Genomic DNA, 17,929 nt, shown 5'->3' on the forward strand with positions numbered 1-17,929 from the left:
ACCTTTATTATTGTTCGGTCTGAAACGGCGCGCCCAGTGACGGGTGGTGCAGCAATATTGTTGTTCGGGTGGAAATCGGGAGAAAGGTCGGTCCGGGAGATTTTCGGGGGGGGCTTTGAAACATCGGGAGGGTTGACATGTCTGGTCATGTCTGGTCATCGAAGGAGCACAAACTCACAGCAGAGTGGGATAAACTGCAGAGGCTCGAGACCCTTCTAGAGCCATGCAGGGAAATCAGTCTGTAACTTATCAAATAACATTGATTTGATTATTTTCTGGAATGAATTAAAAAATCAAATATCAATAACATATATTTATGTAAAAAATAATAATTATGATAATAATAATGATAATTATGTATCTGTGTCCTGTTATTTATCTTTAGTATGCATTTCAGAAAGAAAAAATGGTTAGGATTCAGGTGTGATTAATCATGATTAATCCACTGAAAATTCTGATTAATTTGATTAAAATTTTTAATCATTTGACACCCCTAATATGTATGTATATTTATTTATATATTTATTTACTTACTATAGAAGAACTATGAGGAGAAAAGAATAAATAGAGACCTTCCCATAGCATACTATGACAGTCTGAAATCGATCTTGTGAGTCGCATTATACCACATTAAACAGATTCTTGTTGTTTTGAGTTTGCAAGTAGAACAGAACACGTTGACCTAGGCAGAATACCATATCACTCAATGGTGGGACGAGATAGTGGTAAAAATGAATTCGTTGCTGGCAGGATTCGAACCTGCGCGGGGGAACCCCAATGGATTTCAAGTCCATCGCCTTAACCTCTCGGCCACAACAACACGGGACTTTTAGCAGAAAATTGACTATTTGGAAAAAATAATAATTGACTAAGCGCTAGAATAGAGAATTAGAAAGAGCACATTTGTGGAACACACTTGATTGGGTAAAGATCTAAAGTCTACTTACTTAGTCTACTTACTTAGTACTACTACTTAGTAAGTAGACTTTAGATCTTTACCCAATCAAGTGTGTTCCACAAATGTTTCTCCATTCCCTTGTTGGTTCTTCGTCTCGAATTTTAAACTTTCCCATGAATTGTTTTAATCAACTGAAATGTGAGCATAATATCTAATGGAGATGCTGGGGATTGAACCCAGGACCTCATACATGCGAAGCATGCGCTCTACCACTGAGCTACATCCCCTGTAAAAACTAGAGAATTTACTTTTTTTTAGTGATATATATGTATGTATATTTATTTATATATTTATTTACTTACTATAGAAGAACTATGAGGAGAAAAGAATAAATAGAGACCTTCCCATAGCCTACTATGACAGTCTGAAATCAATCTTGTGAGTCGCATTATACCACATAAAACAGATCCTTGTTGTTTTGAGTTTGCAAGTAGAACAGAACACGTTGACCTAGGCAGAATACCATATCACTCAATGGTGGGACGAGATAGTGGTAAAAATGAATTCGTTGCTGGCAGGGTTTGCAAGTAGAACAGAACACGTTGACCTAGGCAGAATACCATATCACTCAATGGTGGGACGAGATAGTGGTAAAAACGAATTCGTTGCTGGCAGGATTCGAACCTGCACGGGGGAACCCCAATGGATTTCAAGTCCATCGCCTTAACCTCTCGGCCACAACAACACGGGACTTTTAGCAGAAAATTGACTATTTGGAAAAAATAATAATTGACTAAGCGCTAGAATAGAGAATTAGAAAGAGCACATTTGTGGAACACACTTGATTGGGTAAAGATCTAAAGTCTACTTACTAAACAACACATGGTTTCTCCATTCCCTTGTTGGTTCTTCGTCTCGAATTTTAAACTTTCCCATGAATTGTTTTAATCAACTGAAATGTGAGCATAATATCTAATGGAGATGCTGGGGATTGAACCCAGGACCTCATACATGCGAAGCATGCGCTCTACCACTGAGCTACATCCCCTGTAAAAACTAGAGAATTTACTTTTTTTTGGTGATATATATGTATGTATATTTATTTATATATTTATTTACTTACTATAGAAGAACTATGAGGAGAAAAGAATAAATAGAGACCTTCCCATAGCATACTATGACAGTCTGAAATCGATCTTGTGAGTCGCATTATACCACATTAAACAGATTCTTGTTGTTTTGAGTTTGCAAGTAGAACAGAACACGTTGACCTAGGCAGAATATCATTTCACTCAATGGTGGGACGAGATAGTGGTAAAAATGAATTCGTTGCTGGCAGGGTTTGCAAGTAGAACAGAACACGTTGACCTAGGCAGAATACCATATCACTCAATGGTGGGACGAGATAGTGGTAAAAATGAATTCGTTGCTGGCAGGATTCGAACCTGCGCGGGGTAACCCCAATGGATTTCAAGTCCATCGCCTTAACCTCTCGGCCACAACAACACGGGACTTTTAGCAGAAAATTGACTATTTGGAAAAAATAATAATTGACTAAGCGCTAGAATAGAGAATTAGAAAGAGCACATTTGTGGAACACACTTGATTGGGTAAAGATCTAAAGTCTACTTACTAAACAACACATGGTTTCTCCATTCCCTTGTTGGTTCTTCGTCTCGAATTTTAAACTTTCCCATGAATTGTTTTAATCAACTGAAATGTGAGCATAATATCTAATGGAGATGCTGGGGATTGAACCCAGGACCTCATACATGCGAAGCATGCGCTCTACCACTGAGCTACATCCCCTGTAAAAACTAGAGAATTTACTTTTTTTTGGTGATATATATGTATGTATATTTATTTATATATTTATTTACTTACTATAGAAGAACTATGAGGAGAAAAGAATAAATAGAGACCTTCCCATAGCATACTATGACAGTCTGAAATCGATCTTGTGAGTCGCATTATACCACATTAAACAGATTCTTGTTGTTTTGAGTTTGCAAGTAGAACAGAACACGTTGACCTAGGCAGAATACCATATCACTCAATGGTGGGACGAGATAGTGGTAAAAATGAATTCGTTGCTGGCAGGGTTTGCAAGTAGAACAGAACACGTTGACCTAGGCAGAATACCATATCACTCAATGGTGGGACGAGATAGTGGTAAAAATGAATTCGTTGCTGGCAGGATTCGAACCTGCGCGGGGTAACCCCAATGGATTTCAAGTCCATCGCCTTAACCTCTCGGCCACAACAACACGGGACTTTTAGCAGAAAATTGACTATTTGGAAAAAATAATAATTGACTAAGCGCTAGAATAGAGAATTAGAAAGAGCACATTTGTGGAACACACTTGATTGGGTAAAGATCTAAAGTCTACTTACTAAACAACACATGGTTTCTCCATTCCCTTGTTGGTTCTTCGTCTCGAATTTTAAACTTTCCCATGAATTGTTTTAATCAACTGAAATGTGAGCATAATATCTAATGGAGATGCTGGGGATTGAACCCAGGACCTCATACATGCGAAGCATGCGCTCTACCACTGAGCTACATCCCCTGTAAAAACTAGAGAATTTACTTTTTTTTGGTGATATATATGTATGTATATTTATTTATATATTTATTTACTTACTATAGAAGAACTATGAGGAGAAAAGAATAAATAGAGACCTTCCCATAGCATACTATGACAGTCTGAAATCGATCTTGTGAGTCGCATTATACCACATTAAACAGATTCTTGTTGTTTTGAGTTTGCAAGTAGAACAGAACACGTTGACCTAGGCAGAATATCATTTCACTCAATGGTGGGACGAGATAGTGGTAAAAATGAATTCGTTGCTGGCAGGGTTTGCAAGTAGAACAGAACACGTTGACCTAGGCAGAATACCATATCACTCAATGGTGGGACGAGATAGTGGTAAAAATGAATTCGTTGCTGGCAGGATTCGAACCTGCGCGGGGTAACCCCAATGGATTTCAAGTCCATCGCCTTAACCTCTCGGCCACAACAACACGGGACTTTTAGCAGAAAATTGACTATTTGGAAAAAATAATAATTGACTAAGCGCTAGAATAGAGAATTAGAAAGAGCACATTTGTGGAACACACTTGATTGGGTAAAGATCTAAAGTCTACTTACTAAACAACACATGGTTTCTCCATTCCCTTGTTGGTTCTTCGTCTCGAATTTTAAACTTTCCCATGAATTGTTTTAATCAACTGAAATGTGAGCATAATATCTAATGGAGATGCTGGGGATTGAACCCAGGACCTCATACATGCGAAGCATGCGCTCTACCACTGAGCTACATCCCCTGTAAAAACTAGAGAATTTACTTTTTTTTGGTGATATATATGTATGTATATTTATTTATATATTTATTTACTTACTATAGAAGAACTATGAGGAGAAAAGAATAAATAGAGACCTTCCCATAGCATACTATGACAGTCTGAAATCGATCTTGTGAGTCGCATTATACCACATTAAACAGATTCTTGTTGTTTTGAGTTTGCAAGTAGAACAGAACACGTTGACCTAGGCAGAATACCATATCACTCAATGGTGGGACGAGATAGTGGTAAAAATGAATTCGTTGCTGGCAGGGTTTGCAAGTAGAACAGAACACGTTGACCTAGGCAGAATACCATATCACTCAATGGTGGGACGAGATAGTGGTAAAAATGAATTCGTTGCTGGCAGGATTCGAACCTGCGCGGGGTAACCCCAATGGATTTCAAGTCCATCGCCTTAACCTCTCGGCCACAACAACACGGGACTTTTAGCAGAAAATTGACTATTTGGAAAAAATAATAATTGACTAAGCGCTAGAATAGAGAATTAGAAAGAGCACATTTGTGGAACACACTTGATTGGGTAAAGATCTAAAGTCTACTTACTAAACAACACATGGTTTCTCCATTCCCTTGTTGGTTCTTCGTCTCGAATTTTAAACTTTCCCATGAATTGTTTTAATCAACTGAAATGTGAGCATAATATCTAATGGAGATGCTGGGGATTGAACCCAGGACCTCATACATGCGAAGCATGCGCTCTACCACTGAGCTACATCCCCTGTAAAAACTAGAGAATTTACTTTTTTTTGGTGATATATATGTATGTATATTTATTTATATATTTATTTACTTACTATAGAAGAACTATGAGGAGAAAAGAATAAATAGAGACCTTCCCATAGCATACTATGACAGTCTGAAATCGATCTTGTGAGTCGCATTATACCACATTAAACAGATTCTTGTTGTTTTGAGTTTGCAAGTAGAACAGAACACGTTGACCTAGGCAGAATACCATATCACTCAATGGTGGGACGAGATAGTGGTAAAAATGAATTCGTTGCTGGCAGGGTTTGCAAGTAGAACAGAACACGTTGACCTAGGCAGAATACCATATCACTCAATGGTGGGACGAGATAGTGGTAAAAAGGAATTCATTGCTGGCAGGATTCAAACCTGCACGGGGGAACCCCAATGGATTTCAAGTCCATCGCCTTAACCTCTCGGCCACAACAACACGGGACTTTTAGCAGAAAATTGAGTATTTGGAAAAAATAATAATTGACTAAGCGCTAGAATAGAGAATTAGAAAGAGCACATTTGTGGAACACACTTGATTGGGTAAAGATCTAAAGTCTACTTACTAAACAACACATGGTTTCTCCATTCCCTTGTTGGTTCTTCGTCTCGAATTTTAAACTTTCCCATGAATTGTTTTAATCAACTGAAATGTGAGCATAATATCTAATGGAGATGCTGGGGATTGAACCCAGGACCTCATACATGCGAAGCATGCGCTCTACCACTGAGCTACATCCCCTGTAAAAACTAGAGAATTTACTTTTTTTTGGTGATATATATGTATGTATATTTATTTATATATTTATTTACTTACTATAGAAGAACTATGAGGAGAAAAGAATAAATAGAGACCTTCCCATAGCATACTATGACAGTCTGAAATCGATCTTGTGAGTCGCATTATACCACATTAAACAGATTCTTGTTGTTTTGAGTTTGCAAGTAGAACAGAACACGTTGACCTAGGCAGAATACCATATCACTCAATGGTGGGACGAGATAGTGGTAAAAATGAATTCGTTGCTGGCAGGGTTTGCAAGTAGAACAGAACACGTTGACCTAGGCAGAATACCATATCACTCAATGGTGGGACGAGATAGTGGTAAAAAGGAATTCGTTGCTGGCAGGATTCGAACCTGCGCGGGGGAACCCCAATGGATTTCAAGTCCATCGCCTTAACCTCTGGGCCACAACAACACGGGACTTTTAGCAGAAAATTGAGTATTTGGAAAAAATAATAATTGACTAAGCGCTAGAATAGAGAATTAGAAAGAGCACATTTGTGGAACACACTTGATTGGGTAAAGATCTAAAGTCTACTTACTAAACAACACATGGTTTCTCCATTCCCTTGTTGGTTCTTCGTCTCGAATTTTAAACTTTCCCATGAATTGTTTTAATCAACTGAAATGTGAGCATAATATCTAATGGAGATGCTGGGGATTGAACCCAGGACCTCATACATGCGAAGCATGCGCTCTACCACTGAGCTACATCCCCTGTAAAAACTAGAGAATTTACTTTTTTTTGGTGATATATATGTATGTATATTTATTTATATATTTATTTACTTACTATAGAAGAACTATGAGGAGAAAAGAATAAATAGAGACCTTCCCATAGCATACTATGACAGTCTGAAATCGATCTAGTGAGTTGCATTATACCACATTAAACAGATTCTTGTTGTTTTGAGTTTGCAAGTAGAACAGAACACGTTGACCTAGGCAGAATACCATATCACTCAATGGTGGGACGAGATAGTGGTAAAAATGAATTCGTTGCTGGCAGGATTCGAACCTGCGCGGGGGAACCCCAATGGATTTCAAGTCCATCGCCTTAACCTCTCGGCCACAACAACACGGGACTTTTAGCAGAAAATTGACTATTTGGAAAAAATAATAATTGACTAAGCGCTAGAATAGAGAATTAGAAAGAGCACATTTGTGGAACACACTTGATTGGGTAAAGATCTAAAGTCTACTTACTAAACAACACATGGTTTCTCCATTCCCTTGTTGGTTCTTCGTCTCGAATTTTAAACTTTCCCATGAATTGTTTTAATCAACTGAAATGTGAGCATAATATCTATTGGAGATGCTGGGGATTGAACCCAGGACCTCATACATGCGAAGCATGCGCTCTACCACTGAGCTACATCCCCTGTAAAAACTAGAGAATTTACTTTTTTTTGGTGATATATATGTATGTATATTTATTTATATATTTATTTACTTACTATAGAAGAACTATGAGGAGAAAAGAATAAATAGAGACCTTCCCATAGCATACTATGACAGTCTGAAATCGATCTTGTGAGTCGCATTATACCACATTAAACAGATTCTTGTTGTTTTGAGTTTGCAAGTAGAACAGAACACGTTGACCTAGGCAGAATACCATATCACTCAATGGTGGGACGAGATAGTGGTAAAAATGAATTCGTTGCTGGCAGGATTCGAACCTGCGCGGGGGAACCCCAATGGATTTCAAGTCCATCGCCTTAACCTCTCGGCCACAACAACACGGGACTTTTAGCAGAAAATTGACTATTTGGAAAAAATAATAATTGACTAAGCGCTAGAATAGAGAATTAGAAAGAGCACATTTGTGGAACACACTTGATTGGGTAAAGATCTAAAGTCTACTTACTTAGTCTACTTACTTAGTACTACTACTTAGTAAGTAGACTTTAGATCTTTACCCAATCAAGTGTGTTCCACAAATGTTTCTCCATTCCCTTGTTGGTTCTTCGTCTCGAATTTTAAACTTTCCCATGAATTGTTTTAATCAACTGAAATGTGAGCATAATATCTAATGGAGATGCTGGGGATTGAACCCAGGACCTCATACATGCGAAGCATGCGCTCTACCACTGAGCTACATCCCCTGTAAAAACTAGAGAATTTACTTTTTTTTGGTGATATATATGTATGTATATTTATTTATATATTTATTTACTTACTATAGAAGAACTATGAGGAGAAAAGAATAAATAGAGACCTTCCCATAGCATACTATGACAGTCTGAAATCGATCTTGTGAGTCGCATTATACCACATTAAACAGATTCTTGTTGTTTTGAGTTTGCAAGTAGAACAGAACACGTTGACCTAGGCAGAATACCATATCACTCAATGGTGGGACGAGATAGTGGTAAAAATGAATTCGTTGCTGGCAGGGTTTGCAAGTAGAACAGAACACGTTGACCTAGGCAGAATACCATATCACTCAATGGTGGGACGAGATAGTGGTAAAAATGAATTCGTTGCTGGCAGGATTCGAACCTGCGCGGGGTAACCCCAATGGATTTCAAGTCCATCGCCTTAACCTCTCGGCCACAACAACACGGGACTTTTAGCAGAAAATTGACTATTTGGAAAAAATAATAATTGACTAAGCGCTAGAATAGAGAATTAGAAAGAGCACATTTGTGGAACACACTTGATTGGGTAAAGATCTAAAGTCTACTTACTAAACAACACATGGTTTCTCCATTCCCTTGTTGGTTCTTCGTCTCGAATTTTAAACTTTCCCATGAATTGTTTTAATCAACTGAAATGTGAGCATAATATCTAATGGAGATGCTGGGGATTGAACCCAGGACCTCATACATGCGAAGCATGCGCTCTACCACTGAGCTACATCCCCTGTAAAAACTAGAGAATTTACTTTTTTTTGGTGATATATATGTATGTATATTTATTTATATATTTATTTACTTACTATAGAAGAACTATGAGGAGAAAAGAATAAATAGAGACCTTCCCATAGCATACTATGACAGTCTGAAATCGATCTTGTGAGTCGCATTATACCACATTAAACAGATTCTTGTTGTTTTGAGTTTGCAAGTAGAACAGAACACGTTGACCTAGGCAGAATACCATATCACTCAATGGTGGGACGAGATAGTGGTAAAAATGAATTCGTTGCTGGCAGGGTTTGCAAGTAGAACAGAACACGTTGACCTAGGCAGAATACCATATCACTCAATGGTGGGACGAGATAGTGGTAAAAATGAATTCGTTGCTGGCAGGATTCGAACCTGCGCGGGGGAACCCCAATGGATTTCAAGTCCATCGCCTTAACCTCTCGGCCACAACAACACGGGACTTTTAGCAGAAAATTGACTATTTGGAAAAAATAATAATTGACTAAGCGCTAGAATAGAGAATTAGAAAGAGCACATTTGTGGAACACACTTGATTGGGTAAAGATCTAAAGTCTACTTACTAAACAACACATGGTTTCTCCATTCCCTTGTTGGTTCTTCGTCTCGAATTTTAAACTTTCCCATGAATTGTTTTAATCAACTGAAATGTGAGCATAATATCTAATGGAGATGCTGGGGATTGAACCCAGGACCTCATACATGCGAAGCATGCGCTCTACCACTGAGCTACATCCCCTGTAAAAACTAGAGAATTTACTTTTTTTTGGTGATATATATGTATGTATATTTATTTATATATTTATTTACTTACTATAGAAGAACTATGAGGAGAAAAGAATAAATAGAGACCTTCCCATAGCATACTATGACAGTCTGAAATCGATCTTGTGAGTCGCATTATACCACATTAAACAGATTCTTGTTGTTTTGAGTTTGCAAGTAGAACAGAACACGTTGACCTAGGCAGAATACCATATCACTCAATGGTGGGACGAGATAGTGGTAAAAATGAATTCGTTGCTGGCAGGGTTTGCAAGTAGAACAGAACACGTTGACCTAGGCAGAATACCATATCACTCAATGGTGGGACGAGATAGTGGTAAAAAGGAATTCGTTGCTGGCAGGATTCGAACCTGCACGGGGGAACCCCAATGGATTTCAAGTCCATCGCCTTAACCTCTCGGCCACAACAACACGGGACTTTTAGCAGAAAATTGAGTATTTGGAAAAAATAATAATTGACTAAGCGCTAGAATAGAGAATTAGAAAGAGCACATTTGTGGAACACACTTGATTGGGTAAAGATCTAAAGTCTACTTACTAAACAACACATGGTTTCTCCATTCCCTTGTTGGTTCTTCGTCTCGAATTTTAAACTTTCCCATGAATTGTTTTAATCAACTGAAATGTGAGCATAATATCTAATGGAGATGCTGGGGATTGAACCCAGGACCTCATACATGCGAAGCATGCGCTCTACCACTGAGCTACATCCCCTGTAAAAACTAGAGAATTTACTTTTTTTTGGTGATATATATGTATGTATATTTATTTATATATTTATTTACTTACTATAGAAGAACTATGAGGAGAAAAGAATAAATAGAGACCTTCCCATAGCATACTATGACAGTCTGAAATCGATCTTGTGAGTCGCATTATACCACATTAAACAGATTCTTGTTGTTTTGAGTTTGCAAGTAGAACAGAACACGTTGACCTAGGCAGAATACCATATCACTCAATGGTGGGACGAGATAGTGGTAAAAATGAATTCGTTGCTGGCAGGATTCGAACCTGCGCGGGGGAACCCCAATGGATTTCAAGTCCATCGCCTTAACCTCTCGGCCACAACAACACGGGACTTTTAGCAGAAAATTGACTATTTGGAAAAAATAATAATTGACTAAGCGCTAGAATAGAGAATTAGAAAGAGCACATTTGTGGAACACACTTGATTGGGTAAAAATCTAAAGTCTACTTACTAAACAACACATGGTTTCTCCATTCCCTTGTTGGTTCTTCGTCTCGAATTTTAAACTTTCCCATGAATTGTTTTAATCAACTGAAATGTGAGCATAATATCTAATGGAGATGCTGGGGATTGAACCCAGGACCTCATACATGCGAAGCATGCGCTCTACCACTGAGCTACATCCCCTGTAAAAACTAGAGAATTTACTTTTTTTTGGTGATATATATGTATGTATATTTATTTATATATTTATTTACTTACTATAGAAGAACTATGAGGAGAAAAGAATAAATAGAGACCTTCCCATAGCATACTATGACAGTCTGAAATCGATCTTGTGAGTCGCATTATACCACATTAAACAGATCCTTGTTTTTTGAGTTTGCAAGTAGAACAGAACACATTGACCTAGGCAGAATACCATATCACTCAATGGTGGGACGAGATAGTGGTAAAAATGAATTCGTTGCTGGCAGGATTGGAACCTGCGCGGGGGAACCCCAATGGATTTTAAGTCCATCGCCTTAACCTCTTGGCCACAACAACACGGGACTTTTAGCAGAAAATTGACTATTTGGAAAAAATAATAATTGACTAAGCGCTAGAATAGAGAATTAGAAAGAGCACATTTGTGGAACACACTTGATTGGGTAAAGATCTAAAGTCTACTTACTAAACAACACATGGTTTCTCCATTCCCTTGTTGGTTCTTCGTATCGAATTTTAAACTTTCCCATGAATTTTTTTAATCAACTGAAATGTGAGCATAATATCTAATGGAGATGCTGGGGATTGAACCCAGGACCTCATACATGCGAAGCATGCACTCTACCACTGAGCTACATCCCCTGTAAAAACTAGAGAATTTACTTTTTTTTGGTGATATATATGTATGTATATTTATTTATATATTTATTTACTTACTATAGAAGAACTATGAGGAGAAAAGAATAAATAGAGACCTTCCCATAGCATACTATGACAGTCTGAAATCGATCTTGTGAGTCGCATTATACCACATTAAACAGATTCTTGTTGTTTTGAGTTTGCAAGTAGAACAGAACACGTTGACCTAGGCAGAATACCATATCACTCAATGGTGGGACGAGATAGTGGTAAAAATGAATCCGTTGCTGGCAGGGTTTGCAAGTAGAACAGAACACGTTGACCTAGGCAGAATACCATATCACTCAATGGTGGGACGAGATAGTGGTAAAAATGAATTCGTTGCTGGCAGGATTCGAACCTGCGCGGGGTAACCCCAATGGATTTCAAGTCCATCGCCTTAACCTCTCGGCCACAACAACACGGGACTTTTAGCAGAAAATTGACTATTTGGAAAAAATAATAATTGACTAAGCGCTAGAATAGAGAATTAGAAAGAGCACATTTGTGGAACACACTTGATTGGGTAAAGATCTAAAGTCTACTTACTAAACAACACATGGTTTCTCCATTCCCTTGTTGGTTCTTCGTCTCGAATTTTAAACTTTCCCATGAATTGTTTTAATCAACTGAAATGTGAGCATAATATCTAATGGAGATGCTGGGGATTGAACCCAGGACCTCATACATGCGAAGCATGCGCTCTACCACTGAGCTACATCCCCTGTAAAAACTAGAGAATTTACTTTTTTTTGGTGATATATATGTATGTATATTTATTTATATATTTATTTACTTACTATAGAAGAACTATGAGGAGAAAAGAATAAATAGAGACCTTCCCATAGCATACTATGACAGTCTGAAATCGATCTTGTGAGTCGCATTATACCACATTAAACAGATTCTTGTTGTTTTGAGTTTGCAAGTAGAACAGAACACGTTGACCTAGGCAGAATACCATATCACTCAATGGTGGGACGAGATAGTGGTAAAAATGAATTCGTTGCTGGCAGGGTTTGCAAGTAGAACAGAACACGTTGACCTAGGCAGAATACCATATCACTCAATGGTGGGACGAGATAGTGGTAAAAAGGAATTCGTTGCTGGCAGGATTCGAACCTGCGCGGGGGAACCCCAATGGATTTCAAGTCCATCGCCTTAACCTCTGGGCCACAACAACACGGGACTTTTAGCAGAAAATTGAGTATTTGGAAAAAATAATAATTGACTAAGCGCTAGAATAGAGAATTAGAAAGAGCACATTTGTGGAACACACTTGATTGGGTAAAGATCTAAAGTCTACTTACTAAACAACACATGGTTTCTCCATTCCCTTGTTGGTTCTTCGTCTCGAATTTTAAACTTTCCCATGAATTGTTTTAATCAACTGAAATGTGAGCATAATATCTAATGGAGATGCTGGGGATTGAACCCAGGACCTCATACATGCGAAGCATGCGCTCTACCACTGAGCTACATCCCCTGTAAAAACTAGAGAATTTACTTTTTTTTGGTGATATATATGTATGTATATTTATTTATATATTTATTTACTTACTATAGAAGAACTATGAGGAGAAAAGAATAAATAGAGACCTTCCCATAGCATACTATGACAGTCTGAAATCGATCTAGTGAGTTGCATTATACCACATTAAACAGATTCTTGTTGTTTTGAGTTTGCAAGTAGAACAGAACACGTTGACCTAGGCAGAATACCATATCACTCAATGGTGGGACGAGATAGTGGTAAAAATGAATTCGTTGCTGGCAGGATTCGAACCTGCGCGGGGGAACCCCAATGGATTTCAAGTCCATCGCCTTAACCTCTCGGCCACAACAACACGGGACTTTTAGCAGAAAATTGACTATTTGGAAAAAATAATAATTGACTAAGCGCTAGAATAGAGAATTAGAAAGAGCACATTTGTGGAACACACTTGATTGGGTAAAGATCTAAAGTCTACTTACTAAACAACACATGGTTTCTCCATTCCCTTGTTGGTTCTTCGTCTCGAATTTTAAACTTTCCCATGAATTGTTTTAATCAACTGAAATGTGAGCATAATATCTATTGGAGATGCTGGGGATTGAACCCAGGACCTCATACATGCGAAGCATGCGCTCTACCACTGAGCTACATCCCCTGTAAAAACTAGAGAATTTACTTTTTTTTGGTGATATATATGTATGTATATTTATTTATATATTTATTTACTTACTATAGAAGAACTATGAGGAGAAAAGAATAAATAGAGACCTTCCCATAGCATACTATGACAGTCTGAAATCGATCTTGTGAGTCGCATTATACCACATTAAACAGATTCTTGTTGTTTTGAGTTTGCAAGTAGAACAGAACACGTTGACCTAGGCAGAATACCATATCACTCAATGGTGGGACGAGATAGTGGTAAAAATGAATTCGTTGCTGGCAGGATTCGAACCTGCGCGGGGGAACCCCAATGGATTTCAAGTCCATCGCCTTAACCTCTCGGCCACAACAACACGGGACTTTTAGCAGAAAATTGACTATTTGGAAAAAATAATAATTGACTAAGCGCTAGAATAGAGAATTAGAAAGAGCACATTTGTGGAACACACTTGATTGGGTAAAGATCTAAAGTCTACTTACTTAGTCTACTTACTTAGTACTACTACTTAGTAAGTAGACTTTAGATCTTTACCCAATCAAGTGTGTTCCACAAATGTTTCTCCATTCCCTTGTTGGTTCTTCGTCTCGAATTTTAAACTTTCCCATGAATTGTTTTAATCAACTGAAATGTGAGCATAATATCTAATGGAGATGCTGGGGATTGAACCCAGGACCTCATACATGCGAAGCATGCGCTCTACCACTGAGCTACATCCCCTGTAAAAACTAGAGAATTTACTTTTTTTTGGTGATATATATGTATGTATATTTATTTATATATTTATTTACTTACTATAGAAGAACTATGAGGAGAAAAGAATAAATAGAGACCTTCCCATAGCATACTATGACAGTCTGAAATCGATCTTGTGAGTCGCATTATACCACATTAAACAGATTCTTGTTGTTTTGAGTTTGCAAGTAGAACAGAACACGTTGACCTAGGCAGAATACCATATCACTCAATGGTGGGACGAGATAGTGGTAAAAATGAATTCGTTGCTGGCAGGGTTTGCAAGTAGAACAGAACACGTTGACCTAGGCAGAATACCATATCACTCAATGGTGGGACGAGATAGTGGTAAAAATGAATTCGTTGCTGGCAGGATTCGAACCTGCGCGGGGTAACCCCAATGGATTTCAAGTCCATCGCCTTAACCTCTCGGCCACAACAACACGGGACTTTTAGCAGAAAATTGACTATTTGGAAAAAATAATAATTGACTAAGCGCTAGAATAGAGAATTAGAAAGAGCACATTTGTGGAACACACTTGATTGGGTAAAGATCTAAAGTCTACTTACTAAACAACACATGGTTTCTCCATTCCCTTGTTGGTTCTTCGTCTCGAATTTTAAACTTTCCCATGAATTGTTTTAATCAACTGAAATGTGAGCATAATATCTAATGGAGATGCTGGGGATTGAACCCAGGACCTCATACATGCGAAGCATGCGCTCTACCACTGAGCTACATCCCCTGTAAAAACTAGAGAATTTACTTTTTTTTGGTGATATATATGTATGTATATTTATTTATATATTTATTTACTTACTATAGAAGAACTATGAGGAGAAAAGAATAAATAGAGACCTTCCCATAGCATACTATGACAGTCTGAAATCGATCTTGTGAGTCGCATTATACCACATTAAACAGATTCTTGTTGTTTTGAGTTTGCAAGTAGAACAGAACACGTTGACCTAGGCAGAATACCATATCACTCAATGGTGGGACGAGATAGTGGTAAAAATGAATTCGTTGCTGGCAGGGTTTGCAAGTAGAACAGAACACGTTGACCTAGGCAGAATACCATATCACTCAATGGTGGGACGAGATAGTGGTAAAAATGAATTCGTTGCTGGCAGGATTCGAACCTGCGCGGGGGAACCCCAATGGATTTCAAGTCCATCGCCTTAACCTCTCGGCCACAACAACACGGGACTTTTAGCAGAAAATTGACTATTTGGAAAAAATAATAATTGACTAAGCGCTAGAATAGAGAATTAGAAAGAGCACATTTGTGGAACACACTTGATTGGGTAAAGATCTAAAGTCTACTTACTAAACAACACATGGTTTCTCCATTCCCTTGTTGGTTCTTCGTCTCGAATTTTAAACTTTCCCATGAATTGTTTTAATCAACTGAAATGTGAGCATAATATCTAATGGAGATGCTGGGGATTGAACCCAGGACCTCATACATGCGAAGCATGCGCTCTACCACTGAGCTACATCCCCTGTAAAAACTAGAGAATTTACTTTTTTTTGGTGATATATATGTATGTATATTTATTTATATATTTATTTACTTACTATAGAAGAACTATGAGGAGAAAAGAATAAATAGAGACCTTCCCATAGCATACTATGACAGTCTGAAATCGATCTTGTGAGTCGCATTATACCACATTAAACAGATTCTTGTTGTTTTGAGTTTGCAAGTAGAACAGAACACGTTGACCTAGGCAGAATACCATATCACTCAATGGTGGGACGAGATAGTGGTAAAAATGAATTCGTTGCTGGCAGGGTTTGCAAGTAGAACAGAACACGTTGACCTAGGCAGAATACCATATCACTCAATGGTGGGACGAGATAGTGGTAAAAAGGAATTCGTTGCTGGCAGGATTCGAACCTGCACGGGGGAACCCCAATGGATTTCAAGTCCATCGCCTTAACCTCTCGGCCACAACAACACGGGACTTTTAGCAGAAAATTGAGTATTTGGAAAAAATAATAATTGACTAAGCGCTAGAATAGAGAATTAGAAAGAGCACATTTGTGGAACACACTTGATTGGGTAAAGATCTAAAGTCTACTTACTAAACAACACATGGTTTCTCCATTCCCTTGTTGGTTCTTCGTCTCGAATTTTAAACTTTCCCATGAATTGTTTTAATCAACTGAAATGTGAGCATAATATCTAATGGAGATGCTGGGGATTGAACCCAGGACCTCATACATGCGAAGCATGCGCTCTACCACTGAGCTACATCCCCTGTAAAAACTAGAGAATTTACTTTTTTTTGGTGATATATATGTATGTATATTTATTTATATATTTATTTACTTACTATAGAAGAACTATGAGGAGAAAAGAATAAATAGAGACCTTCCCATAGCATACTATGACAGTCTGAAATCGATCTTGTGAGTCGCATTATACCACATTAAACAGATTCTTGTTGTTTTGAGTTTGCAAGTAGAACAGAACACGTTGACCTAGGCAGAATACCATATCACTCAATGGTGGGACGAGATAGTGGTAAAAATGAATTCGTTGCTGGCAGGATTCGAACCTGCGCGGGGGAACCCCAATGGATTTCAAGTCCATCGCCTTAACCTCTCGGCCACAACAACACGGGACTTTTAGCAGAAAATTGACTATTTGGAAAAAATAATAATTGACTAAGCGCTAGAATAGAGAATTAGAAAGAGCACATTTGTGGAACACACTTGATTGGGTAAAAATCTAAAGTCTACTTACTAAACAACACATGGTTTCTCCATTCCCTTGTTGGTTCTTCGTCTCGAATTTTAAACTTTCCCATGAATTGTTTTAATCAACTGAAATGTGAGCATAATATCTAATGGAGATGCTGGGGATTGAACCCAGGACCTCATACATGCGAAGCATGCGCTCTACCACTGAGCTACATCCCCTGTAAAAACTAGAGAATTTACTTTTTTTTGGTGATATATATGTATGTATATTTATTTATATATTTATTTACTTACTATAGAAGAACTATGAGGAGAAAAGAATAAATAGAGACCTTCCCATAGCATACTATGACAGTCTGAAATCGATCTTGTGAGTCGCATTATACCACATTAAACAGATCCTTGTTTTTTGAGTTTGCAAGTAGAACAGAACACATTGACCTAGGCAGAATACCATATCACTCAATGGTGGGACGAGATAGTGGTAAAAATGAATTCGTTGCTGGCAGGATTGGAACCTGCGCGGGGGAACCCCAATGGATTTTAAGTCCATCGCCTTAACCTCTTGGCCACAACAACACGGGACTTTTAGCAGAAAATTGACTATTTGGAAAAAATAATAATTGACTAAGCGCTAGAATAGAGAATTAGAAAGAGCACATTTGTGGAACACACTTGATTGGGTAAAGATCTAAAGTCTACTTACTAAACAACACATGGTTTCTCCATTCCCTTGTTGGTTCTTCGTATCGAATTTTAAACTTTCCCATGAATTTT

The 17,929-nt window shown here is 38.0% G+C and overlaps 47 non-coding genes across 47 annotated transcripts; all 47 read right to left on the reverse strand.

The window, feature by feature from the left end:
* Positions 1 to 738: 738 nt before the first annotated feature.
* Positions 739 to 820, reverse strand: trnas-uga (transfer RNA serine (anticodon UGA)). The gene has a single exon. It is a non-coding gene; the product is annotated as a tRNA-Ser (tRNA).
* Positions 821 to 1,113: 293 nt separating this feature from the next.
* On the reverse strand, positions 1,114 to 1,185 carry trnaa-cgc (transfer RNA alanine (anticodon CGC)). Its single transcript has one exon. It is a non-coding gene; the product is annotated as a tRNA-Ala (tRNA).
* Positions 1,186 to 1,561: 376 nt separating this feature from the next.
* trnas-uga (transfer RNA serine (anticodon UGA)) lies at positions 1,562 to 1,643 on the reverse strand. Its single transcript has one exon. It is a non-coding gene; the product is annotated as a tRNA-Ser (tRNA).
* A 231-nt stretch (positions 1,644 to 1,874) lies between these two features.
* On the reverse strand, positions 1,875 to 1,946 carry trnaa-cgc (transfer RNA alanine (anticodon CGC)). Its single transcript has one exon. It is a non-coding gene; the product is annotated as a tRNA-Ala (tRNA).
* A 376-nt stretch (positions 1,947 to 2,322) lies between these two features.
* Positions 2,323 to 2,404, reverse strand: trnas-uga (transfer RNA serine (anticodon UGA)). Its single transcript has one exon. It is a non-coding gene; the product is annotated as a tRNA-Ser (tRNA).
* Positions 2,405 to 2,635: 231 nt separating this feature from the next.
* On the reverse strand, positions 2,636 to 2,707 carry trnaa-cgc (transfer RNA alanine (anticodon CGC)). Its single transcript has one exon. It is a non-coding gene; the product is annotated as a tRNA-Ala (tRNA).
* A 376-nt stretch (positions 2,708 to 3,083) lies between these two features.
* trnas-uga (transfer RNA serine (anticodon UGA)) lies at positions 3,084 to 3,165 on the reverse strand. The gene has a single exon. It is a non-coding gene; the product is annotated as a tRNA-Ser (tRNA).
* A 231-nt stretch (positions 3,166 to 3,396) lies between these two features.
* On the reverse strand, positions 3,397 to 3,468 carry trnaa-cgc (transfer RNA alanine (anticodon CGC)). Its single transcript has one exon. It is a non-coding gene; the product is annotated as a tRNA-Ala (tRNA).
* Positions 3,469 to 3,844: 376 nt separating this feature from the next.
* trnas-uga (transfer RNA serine (anticodon UGA)) lies at positions 3,845 to 3,926 on the reverse strand. The gene has a single exon. It is a non-coding gene; the product is annotated as a tRNA-Ser (tRNA).
* A 231-nt stretch (positions 3,927 to 4,157) lies between these two features.
* trnaa-cgc (transfer RNA alanine (anticodon CGC)) lies at positions 4,158 to 4,229 on the reverse strand. The gene has a single exon. It is a non-coding gene; the product is annotated as a tRNA-Ala (tRNA).
* A 376-nt stretch (positions 4,230 to 4,605) lies between these two features.
* On the reverse strand, positions 4,606 to 4,687 carry trnas-uga (transfer RNA serine (anticodon UGA)). The gene has a single exon. It is a non-coding gene; the product is annotated as a tRNA-Ser (tRNA).
* Positions 4,688 to 4,918: 231 nt separating this feature from the next.
* Positions 4,919 to 4,990, reverse strand: trnaa-cgc (transfer RNA alanine (anticodon CGC)). Its single transcript has one exon. It is a non-coding gene; the product is annotated as a tRNA-Ala (tRNA).
* A 376-nt stretch (positions 4,991 to 5,366) lies between these two features.
* Positions 5,367 to 5,448, reverse strand: trnas-uga (transfer RNA serine (anticodon UGA)). Its single transcript has one exon. It is a non-coding gene; the product is annotated as a tRNA-Ser (tRNA).
* Positions 5,449 to 5,679: 231 nt separating this feature from the next.
* trnaa-cgc (transfer RNA alanine (anticodon CGC)) lies at positions 5,680 to 5,751 on the reverse strand. Its single transcript has one exon. It is a non-coding gene; the product is annotated as a tRNA-Ala (tRNA).
* A 376-nt stretch (positions 5,752 to 6,127) lies between these two features.
* On the reverse strand, positions 6,128 to 6,209 carry trnas-uga (transfer RNA serine (anticodon UGA)). The gene has a single exon. It is a non-coding gene; the product is annotated as a tRNA-Ser (tRNA).
* A 231-nt stretch (positions 6,210 to 6,440) lies between these two features.
* trnaa-cgc (transfer RNA alanine (anticodon CGC)) lies at positions 6,441 to 6,512 on the reverse strand. The gene has a single exon. It is a non-coding gene; the product is annotated as a tRNA-Ala (tRNA).
* A 279-nt stretch (positions 6,513 to 6,791) lies between these two features.
* trnas-uga (transfer RNA serine (anticodon UGA)) lies at positions 6,792 to 6,873 on the reverse strand. The gene has a single exon. It is a non-coding gene; the product is annotated as a tRNA-Ser (tRNA).
* A 231-nt stretch (positions 6,874 to 7,104) lies between these two features.
* On the reverse strand, positions 7,105 to 7,176 carry trnaa-cgc (transfer RNA alanine (anticodon CGC)). Its single transcript has one exon. It is a non-coding gene; the product is annotated as a tRNA-Ala (tRNA).
* Positions 7,177 to 7,455: 279 nt separating this feature from the next.
* On the reverse strand, positions 7,456 to 7,537 carry trnas-uga (transfer RNA serine (anticodon UGA)). The gene has a single exon. It is a non-coding gene; the product is annotated as a tRNA-Ser (tRNA).
* Positions 7,538 to 7,830: 293 nt separating this feature from the next.
* trnaa-cgc (transfer RNA alanine (anticodon CGC)) lies at positions 7,831 to 7,902 on the reverse strand. The gene has a single exon. It is a non-coding gene; the product is annotated as a tRNA-Ala (tRNA).
* A 376-nt stretch (positions 7,903 to 8,278) lies between these two features.
* Positions 8,279 to 8,360, reverse strand: trnas-uga (transfer RNA serine (anticodon UGA)). The gene has a single exon. It is a non-coding gene; the product is annotated as a tRNA-Ser (tRNA).
* Positions 8,361 to 8,591: 231 nt separating this feature from the next.
* Positions 8,592 to 8,663, reverse strand: trnaa-cgc (transfer RNA alanine (anticodon CGC)). The gene has a single exon. It is a non-coding gene; the product is annotated as a tRNA-Ala (tRNA).
* Positions 8,664 to 9,039: 376 nt separating this feature from the next.
* On the reverse strand, positions 9,040 to 9,121 carry trnas-uga (transfer RNA serine (anticodon UGA)). The gene has a single exon. It is a non-coding gene; the product is annotated as a tRNA-Ser (tRNA).
* A 231-nt stretch (positions 9,122 to 9,352) lies between these two features.
* trnaa-cgc (transfer RNA alanine (anticodon CGC)) lies at positions 9,353 to 9,424 on the reverse strand. Its single transcript has one exon. It is a non-coding gene; the product is annotated as a tRNA-Ala (tRNA).
* A 376-nt stretch (positions 9,425 to 9,800) lies between these two features.
* On the reverse strand, positions 9,801 to 9,882 carry trnas-uga (transfer RNA serine (anticodon UGA)). The gene has a single exon. It is a non-coding gene; the product is annotated as a tRNA-Ser (tRNA).
* A 231-nt stretch (positions 9,883 to 10,113) lies between these two features.
* trnaa-cgc (transfer RNA alanine (anticodon CGC)) lies at positions 10,114 to 10,185 on the reverse strand. The gene has a single exon. It is a non-coding gene; the product is annotated as a tRNA-Ala (tRNA).
* A 279-nt stretch (positions 10,186 to 10,464) lies between these two features.
* trnas-uga (transfer RNA serine (anticodon UGA)) lies at positions 10,465 to 10,546 on the reverse strand. The gene has a single exon. It is a non-coding gene; the product is annotated as a tRNA-Ser (tRNA).
* A 231-nt stretch (positions 10,547 to 10,777) lies between these two features.
* On the reverse strand, positions 10,778 to 10,849 carry trnaa-cgc (transfer RNA alanine (anticodon CGC)). Its single transcript has one exon. It is a non-coding gene; the product is annotated as a tRNA-Ala (tRNA).
* Positions 10,850 to 11,127: 278 nt separating this feature from the next.
* On the reverse strand, positions 11,128 to 11,209 carry trnal-uaa (transfer RNA leucine (anticodon UAA)). The gene has a single exon. It is a non-coding gene; the product is annotated as a tRNA-Leu (tRNA).
* A 231-nt stretch (positions 11,210 to 11,440) lies between these two features.
* On the reverse strand, positions 11,441 to 11,512 carry trnaa-cgc (transfer RNA alanine (anticodon CGC)). The gene has a single exon. It is a non-coding gene; the product is annotated as a tRNA-Ala (tRNA).
* A 376-nt stretch (positions 11,513 to 11,888) lies between these two features.
* Positions 11,889 to 11,970, reverse strand: trnas-uga (transfer RNA serine (anticodon UGA)). The gene has a single exon. It is a non-coding gene; the product is annotated as a tRNA-Ser (tRNA).
* Positions 11,971 to 12,201: 231 nt separating this feature from the next.
* Positions 12,202 to 12,273, reverse strand: trnaa-cgc (transfer RNA alanine (anticodon CGC)). Its single transcript has one exon. It is a non-coding gene; the product is annotated as a tRNA-Ala (tRNA).
* Positions 12,274 to 12,649: 376 nt separating this feature from the next.
* trnas-uga (transfer RNA serine (anticodon UGA)) lies at positions 12,650 to 12,731 on the reverse strand. Its single transcript has one exon. It is a non-coding gene; the product is annotated as a tRNA-Ser (tRNA).
* Positions 12,732 to 12,962: 231 nt separating this feature from the next.
* trnaa-cgc (transfer RNA alanine (anticodon CGC)) lies at positions 12,963 to 13,034 on the reverse strand. The gene has a single exon. It is a non-coding gene; the product is annotated as a tRNA-Ala (tRNA).
* Positions 13,035 to 13,313: 279 nt separating this feature from the next.
* On the reverse strand, positions 13,314 to 13,395 carry trnas-uga (transfer RNA serine (anticodon UGA)). Its single transcript has one exon. It is a non-coding gene; the product is annotated as a tRNA-Ser (tRNA).
* A 231-nt stretch (positions 13,396 to 13,626) lies between these two features.
* trnaa-cgc (transfer RNA alanine (anticodon CGC)) lies at positions 13,627 to 13,698 on the reverse strand. Its single transcript has one exon. It is a non-coding gene; the product is annotated as a tRNA-Ala (tRNA).
* A 279-nt stretch (positions 13,699 to 13,977) lies between these two features.
* Positions 13,978 to 14,059, reverse strand: trnas-uga (transfer RNA serine (anticodon UGA)). Its single transcript has one exon. It is a non-coding gene; the product is annotated as a tRNA-Ser (tRNA).
* A 293-nt stretch (positions 14,060 to 14,352) lies between these two features.
* Positions 14,353 to 14,424, reverse strand: trnaa-cgc (transfer RNA alanine (anticodon CGC)). Its single transcript has one exon. It is a non-coding gene; the product is annotated as a tRNA-Ala (tRNA).
* Positions 14,425 to 14,800: 376 nt separating this feature from the next.
* trnas-uga (transfer RNA serine (anticodon UGA)) lies at positions 14,801 to 14,882 on the reverse strand. The gene has a single exon. It is a non-coding gene; the product is annotated as a tRNA-Ser (tRNA).
* A 231-nt stretch (positions 14,883 to 15,113) lies between these two features.
* trnaa-cgc (transfer RNA alanine (anticodon CGC)) lies at positions 15,114 to 15,185 on the reverse strand. Its single transcript has one exon. It is a non-coding gene; the product is annotated as a tRNA-Ala (tRNA).
* Positions 15,186 to 15,561: 376 nt separating this feature from the next.
* trnas-uga (transfer RNA serine (anticodon UGA)) lies at positions 15,562 to 15,643 on the reverse strand. The gene has a single exon. It is a non-coding gene; the product is annotated as a tRNA-Ser (tRNA).
* A 231-nt stretch (positions 15,644 to 15,874) lies between these two features.
* On the reverse strand, positions 15,875 to 15,946 carry trnaa-cgc (transfer RNA alanine (anticodon CGC)). Its single transcript has one exon. It is a non-coding gene; the product is annotated as a tRNA-Ala (tRNA).
* Positions 15,947 to 16,322: 376 nt separating this feature from the next.
* On the reverse strand, positions 16,323 to 16,404 carry trnas-uga (transfer RNA serine (anticodon UGA)). The gene has a single exon. It is a non-coding gene; the product is annotated as a tRNA-Ser (tRNA).
* A 231-nt stretch (positions 16,405 to 16,635) lies between these two features.
* Positions 16,636 to 16,707, reverse strand: trnaa-cgc (transfer RNA alanine (anticodon CGC)). The gene has a single exon. It is a non-coding gene; the product is annotated as a tRNA-Ala (tRNA).
* A 279-nt stretch (positions 16,708 to 16,986) lies between these two features.
* trnas-uga (transfer RNA serine (anticodon UGA)) lies at positions 16,987 to 17,068 on the reverse strand. Its single transcript has one exon. It is a non-coding gene; the product is annotated as a tRNA-Ser (tRNA).
* Positions 17,069 to 17,299: 231 nt separating this feature from the next.
* Positions 17,300 to 17,371, reverse strand: trnaa-cgc (transfer RNA alanine (anticodon CGC)). Its single transcript has one exon. It is a non-coding gene; the product is annotated as a tRNA-Ala (tRNA).
* A 278-nt stretch (positions 17,372 to 17,649) lies between these two features.
* On the reverse strand, positions 17,650 to 17,731 carry trnal-uaa (transfer RNA leucine (anticodon UAA)). The gene has a single exon. It is a non-coding gene; the product is annotated as a tRNA-Leu (tRNA).
* Positions 17,732 to 17,929: the final 198 nt, after the last annotated feature.

Source organism: Pungitius pungitius, chromosome 21 (assembly GCF_949316345.1).
Source record: "Pungitius pungitius chromosome 21, fPunPun2.1, whole genome shotgun sequence".
NCBI lineage: Eukaryota > Metazoa > Chordata > Actinopteri > Perciformes > Gasterosteidae > Pungitius > Pungitius pungitius.